Raw genomic sequence first — 6,769 nt, forward strand, 5'->3', positions numbered from 1 at the left:
CTCCTTCTAGGAATTCATCCTATGAACTTAATAAAGTGCGTGCACAGAGAAACATGGTCAGAGGTGTTCAACACAGTATTTTTTTCAGAGTAATAACCTGGAAACAACGTAATTGTCTACTAGTAAGTGATTGATTACAAATTACACTAATCTTTGGGTAGCCTTGAGAGTCTTTATCAGAGTAACTTGGGATCAGTGCAGCAGCCAGGGGGAAAAAATTCCTTTTTCCTACTACATATAAGAAATTGCTGTTTAAAAACTTTTCTGGGGGTGTTTTAAAGCAATTTAGGACATTTTTATGCCATTGTAATGAAGTTAATGGAAATAGAAAAATATGGAAGGTTTTCATGGTTGAGATTTTAAAAGTAATAATCTGCATTTTTATTGGTTAAAGTTATTGTAGTCTAAAATTTAAAATTTATTTTTAAAGGACTGGCGGCGTAGTGGTTAAGTGCTACGACTGGTAACCAAAGAGTCGGCAGTTTGAATCCGCCAGGCGCTCCTTGGAAACTCTATGGGGCAGTTCTCCTCTGTCCTCTAGGGTCGCTATGAGTTGGAATTGACTCGATGGCACTGGGTTTGGTTTTTTTTCTTTTTGTACATTCATGATTTTTAACTGATGCATTTCAACGTAAAGTAAATGAAGAGTGAATGAAAAAGTACAGTGAAATTAGTTTGGGGTAAAGAATGAATCTCTTAGATCAAATTAATTTGGGGGTAAAGAATAATTCCATTACATCATAATTGAATCACATGTAAAATGATGTCTAAAAAACCAAGCCCATTCCCATTGAGTCGATTCCGACTCATAGCGATCCTACAGGACAGAGTAGAACTGCCCCATAGAGTTTCCAAGGAGCATCTGGTGGATTCGAACTGGTGACCTTTTGGTTAGCAGCCATAGGTCTTAACCACTGTGCCATCAGGATTTCCAAAGTAATGTCTAGTAGATTTTAAATAACTTTACTATTTTGTAAATTTGGTACTAGCTTAATTTTCATGAGGGCAGAATCTGGTTTTCCTTTGTATTTCCCCATCGTGCCTTTTCATAGCAATGCTCAGTAAGTATTTGCCACTGCCCTTAAGAAACCTGAGAAGATAAGACATATTTATGGATCTGATTTAGTGAGAACCAACTGTGCAAGGTATTCTGTGCAAAGTACCAGGTTAGAGGTTTGAACAGTGCTATAAGAAGAGGAAGTGTCATTTTCGTAGGGTGATTAGAAAAAACTTCACCAAGAGTAGGTGGGATTTGAACTGGGCCCTGAAAAGATAGTTTTAATAAAAATGGAGAGGAAGTAGGGATTATCAAAATAATTGTTTTCAAATTTTATCATTCCAGTAATGCTTCCTCATTCCTGAGCATGCTTTGGAAACTTTTATGACCTTTAGATAAATCTCACCTCTTTGTTTCACCAAATATTTCCCCAGAGAGTTCAAGACTATCTCACTTCCTTTGTTCTTCTCCGACTCCTGTCTTCATCATGCTTTTCTGTGTAAAGTGCTTCTCATTGTTCCATGCTCATCTTTGAACTGTCTTCAAAGCAGCGTTATATACCTGTAAACAACAGTGCCCTTTTGCTATGGGTCTTTCCCTTTCCCTGTAACTTCCTCATCTTTTTATGCCAGAATTGATATGGAGCACCCCAGTTCTTCAGTTATCTCTGTACCACTATGTACTTGGCCTCTTCCCCCAAATATAAAATGTGCTTCCTCTTGACTTTAATATGAACATTTTCATTTTTACATGTTTTTTCTTTGATTTTTTGAGTTATAACTTACATGCAGTAAGTAAAAGTATAAAATATGTTCTTAAAAATAATGTAAAAAACTAATTTTCATAAAGTGAATAATTTGTTGAAGAAAGTATATAGACTCCAAAGAAAATAGGATGACATTTGTATTAGTAGTGATCAAAATCCTGCTAATCTTTCCATCATACAAGGCATAGTTCAAGTGCTACCTTCTTATTGAAGCCATCTTGGATTATCCTCCTTCCCCCCAAGTGTGTTGTTTGTTTGTGTTCTTTGGTCATTTCATTCTCCTTGCTAGTTGTTACCTGTCTATATTTCTCACTAAATTGTATATTATACTTCCTCAGGACTAGTTAAAAAAAAAAAAAAAAAACCCATTGCCATCGAGTCAATTCCAACACATAGTGACCCTATAGGACAGAGAAGAACTGCCGGTTTCCAAGGAGAGGCTAGTGGATTCGAATTGCTGACCTTTTGGTTAGCAGCCGAGTTCTTTAATCACTGTGCCACCAGGGCTTCAAGGACTAGTACCATGGTTATTTACTTGTTAACCTTTCTTGCCAGCTTTCAGCTCAGTGCTTTGTCCATAAAACCATTGCCATTGAGTCAATTCTGACTTATAGTGACCCTATAGGACAGAGTAGAACTGCCCCACATTGTTTCCAAGGCTATAAATCTTTATAGAACAGACTGCCACATTTTTCTGTCTTGGAGAAGCTGATAGGTCCCAGCCACCAACCTTTTGGTTAGCAGCCAAGCACCTAACCACTGCACCACCAGGGCTCCTTGCCATAGAAAATAATAAATGTCAAATTGAACTGAATTTGTGTTTATCACTTTTTAAAGTAAGCCATATCTGTATTGGTTTTTTGTTTTTATTCTGATAGCTGTTTTAATTAAAAGCTACTATAAGGAGTACTTAGTACTGACCTTTCAGTTAGCAGCCAAGCACTTAACCACTGCACCACCAGGGCTCCTTAATATGCGTTTATATGATGCTTTTAAAAAAAAATTTGCATGAACCAGAGTGTCTTACAACTTAGTTTGTTACTTTTCTGTATTGGAAGGCAAGCCTCCTCCCTGTGACAACTGTTCTTGAACTTGTCCAGGTACCAAGACAATTCTCAGGTGGCACCTATTTGTTAACCTGAGTTAGGGCAAGATTATGCAGGTTCCTGAGGAATATTCAGTGGATTGTTCTCATATCAGAAATTAACTTTATATGCATTATTTATTATTTATTACTTTCATCATATTTAATTATTTAATTCCCCCCCCCCCCCATTTTATAGATCAGGAAACTAGGCTTAGGGAAATAAATTGTCCAAATTCACACAACTACAAAGTGGTAGTAGATAAGAACAAAATGTTGTCCACTGAGATTACATTAGATGATCTCCTGTCCTATTCCAGCCTTGAAGTCTCTGAAGTTCTGTGAATCTTCAACATTATTTGAACATTGGCATAATTAGTAAAATAATTGGCACAATGAACTTGCTTTGGGGCAAAGTGCTGAGTTGCTTTCAGGCTCAAACCAGTTAAAACTTTTATCTAGCTCATTTGCCGACTTTGCAGGAGGTTTCTTCGGTAGGGGCAATGAAGCAGTATAGATCACTTTTTCAACTTCAGTGGGTTTTAATGCTTCAATTTTTTTTCCTTAGCACTGGGTGGTGGTTATAGAATTTTAAGTACAACTGAGCTCAAATTATTTATCCGGATGCCTCAGGGCCCTGTGTGTTCTTTCAAACATTAGAGAACTGTTGAGGCTGCTGATCACACTGACTGCCCCCACTGTCATGCTGAGGCAAACACCCTCCTCCTGCATCTTCATTCAGAGTCTTTTAAGTTTCACTTTTACGTTTTTGCACATTGCTCTTTTCCCCTAGTGTGCTTTCCCATACTTTTGGTACTTCATATTATGACAAACTGACAACTGGGTAGCCATTGGAAAAAAGACAAAGTTGAATCCACACTCAGTGCATACCAGGAAAGCCCCCGCAATCTTAAGATTTAAATTTTGAAAAAGTAAAATCACAAAAGCACTAGACGAAAATATGGGCAAGTTCCTCTAGCATCTTGGAGTGGGGAAGGCCTTTCTAAAACCATTCACATATCCAGAAGCTATAAAAGAAGAGATTGGTAAATTCAACTAAAACCCAGTGCTGTCGAGTCGATTCCGACTCATAGCAACCCTATAGGACGGAGTAGAACTGCCCCATAGAGTTTCCAAGGAGCGCCTGGCGGATTTGAACTGCTGATCCTTTGGCTAGCAGCCGTAGCACTTAACCACTATGCCACCAGGGTTTCCAAATTCAACTACATAAATACATTAAAAAATTTTACATAGCAAAAAAATCAAAACCAAAGTCAGAAGAGCTTGCAGCCCATATCATGACATTTTTATACAGGAAAGTGCTCCTTCTTGTGGAAGAAAAAACCATTAGAAAAAGTGGTAAAATACATGAATATTCAGGTCATAGGAAAAGGAAATACAGAGGGTCCTTTAAAAAAAACACTTATTGCCGGCGAGTGGATTCTGACTCATAGTGACCCTATAGGACAGTGTAGAACTGCCCCATATGGTTTCCAAGGAGAAACTGGTGAATTTGAACTGTCAACCTTTTGGTTAGCAGCCGAGACCTTAACCACTGTGCCACCAGGGTCCTTAAACACGAAAAGATGCCCACCCTAGCTCATTGTAAGAGAAAGAATGAGGCATCCATGTTTTTTTCTAATACTTTTCTGGTCAGTCGATGTATTTAGTCTTTAACTCAGCAATCTGTTTTTTGGGAATCTCTTTTACAGATATATCTGCATTCTTTCAAAATGATGTGTGTGTGTGTGTATCCATTACAGTGTTGTTTTTTAATAGCAAGAATTGGAAATAACCTAAATGTTCACAATACAGGATTGGTTGACTAAACCATAGTACAAATTTTCCAACCGTTCTGTCAAATGCCTACCAACATTTTTTTCTAAAAATTTTAACTTATCTTGTAGCCTATCCTTTTCTTTCTTCTTCTTCTTGGCAGTTTCTTTCCTGCACCTCTTGCTTCTGCTTCAGTCTGCACTGGGTGATCCACTGGTCTCGTTGTATAGCTGTAATCTTGGGCTTTTCTTTTTCTCTCTCCTGTATTGCAGCTCCTGTTCCCTAGATCCTGTGCCATTTTCCTCTTGGTTTTACTTTCTTGTTTTGGTTCATTACATTCTCTAGTAGGTTCCAGAGAAAAGGTATATTGCAAGTAATATTTCTGAATCCTCGATTGTCTGAAAATATCTCATTCTACCCTCTCAGTTAGTTGATAATTTGTCTTGATATCACCTTCTGTGTTGTAAATCATTCATTTGGAATTTCGAACGTACTGTGCCACATCATTCTATCCAGAATAAAATTTATGAAATACTATTTAGACATTTCTTTTCCCATTTTACCTACTTATTTCTGCTACTGAGGTTTTTAGCATTCCTATTCATGTTTGGGGTTTGTTTTTGTAAAGGTAGGAGTGAAAATGAAATGTTTTACTAGAAACACAAACTAAAAACATTAACTAGAAAAATGAAATTTAAAAAAGGTACTCAAAATACAAACCCCAATTTGTTGCTTTTCCATTCAAGAGACAATTAACTTTTTCCACTGCATCTGTGGATCACACTTTCAGTAACATTGGTGTAAAATTGTTGCCTTCTCCAACTCATTTTTTGCTGAATCTCTGAGGTTCTTTCTGAAACCCTTTTCCTTCTTGCTTTGAGAATTTCCTTTAATGGGTGTGCTGGTGGCAAGTTCTTAGTTTCATTTGTCTGAAAGTATCTTTATGTCAGTTTGATTATCGAAAGAAATTTTTGCTGAGTAGAGAATTATTTTTCTTCAACGTCTTGAAAATATCTTTTTACAGTCTAAGAAGTCAACTCTTGTTGCTTCTTTTTTTCCTCTGGCAGATTTTAAGATTTTCTTTTTGTCTTTCATTTTCTGCAGTTTCACCGTGATATGTCTATGTAAGGATGTCTTTTTATTTTATCTCCCTGAACATAGTAAGCTTAGCTTTTGTTTTGTTGTTTTACAAAAACAGCCTGTTTCTGTTGATTTTTTTATTGTGCTGTCTTTTCATGTGCCCTGTAAACTTTGTTTGTTCATTAGACATTTTATTTGAAAAAAATTACTTTTAGAAATCCTTTTTTTTTTTCTTTATAGGCACCTGAGGGTATTAGCAGACCAGGCTTGAAGTTGTTTTGAGCCACTTAGATTACCTTCTAGTATAGTCTATTCTGGCTTCAGACCACAGTAAGTGGTGTTACTTAAGGGTCTTTGTTTTTGATTGACACCAAACTCTGACTGGTATTTCCAGCCCGACAAGTCTGCCAAATATGCAGCAACTCTACTCAGATTTGCATAGGGCAAAAGTGGTGGCCTTTCAGGGTCCACAGGTGGTGTAGGATGAAATTCACTGCCATCTCTACCCTGGCAGCCATAAATCTTCAATCTATTCCTGCCCCCTTGCCCCTAACACACTTAGTTGGTTAAAAGTAGGGCTCTCTCTAAGAGTCCCTGGATGGTGCAAATGGTTAAGTGTTGTACTAACTAAAAGGTTGTCAGTTCAGACACACCCAGAGGTACCTCTGAAGTAAAGCCTACCAGTCTGCTTCCAAAAGGTCACAACCTTGAAAGCCCTGTGGAGTGCACTTCTGCTCTGCACACTTGGAGGTCACCATAAGTCAGAATCGACTGTATGGCAACTAACAACAGAGCCCTCTGTGCTGCCTGCCTTTCAGCCTCTTTGAACTCTAATCATCTTTGTGTCCTTGGCCTGGTCATTTCTTGGTGTTTCGTTAGGGCTTCGATGCTCCCACTTTTTTTGTTGCCCTCAGTGGGAGAGTTAGTTAACATTACTAAGTTGGCCATTGGCAGACCAAAAGTTCACTCTGGAAAAACATGACAAGAAAAATATAACTTTTAACGTCATGAGTATTATGGATTGAATCATGTCCCCCCAAAATACATGTCAACTTGACTAGGCCAT

General features: G+C 37.7%; 1 protein-coding gene across 1 annotated transcript in view; it reads left to right on the forward strand.

The window, feature by feature from the left end:
* The window catches only part of ACER3 (alkaline ceramidase 3), a 169,336-nt gene that overhangs the window by 40,279 nt on the left and 122,288 nt on the right, over positions 1 to 6,769 (forward strand). The window lies entirely within an intron of this gene.

Source organism: Loxodonta africana, chromosome 7 (genome assembly GCF_030014295.1).
Source record: "Loxodonta africana isolate mLoxAfr1 chromosome 7, mLoxAfr1.hap2, whole genome shotgun sequence".
NCBI classification, from domain to species: domain Eukaryota; kingdom Metazoa; phylum Chordata; class Mammalia; order Proboscidea; family Elephantidae; genus Loxodonta; species Loxodonta africana.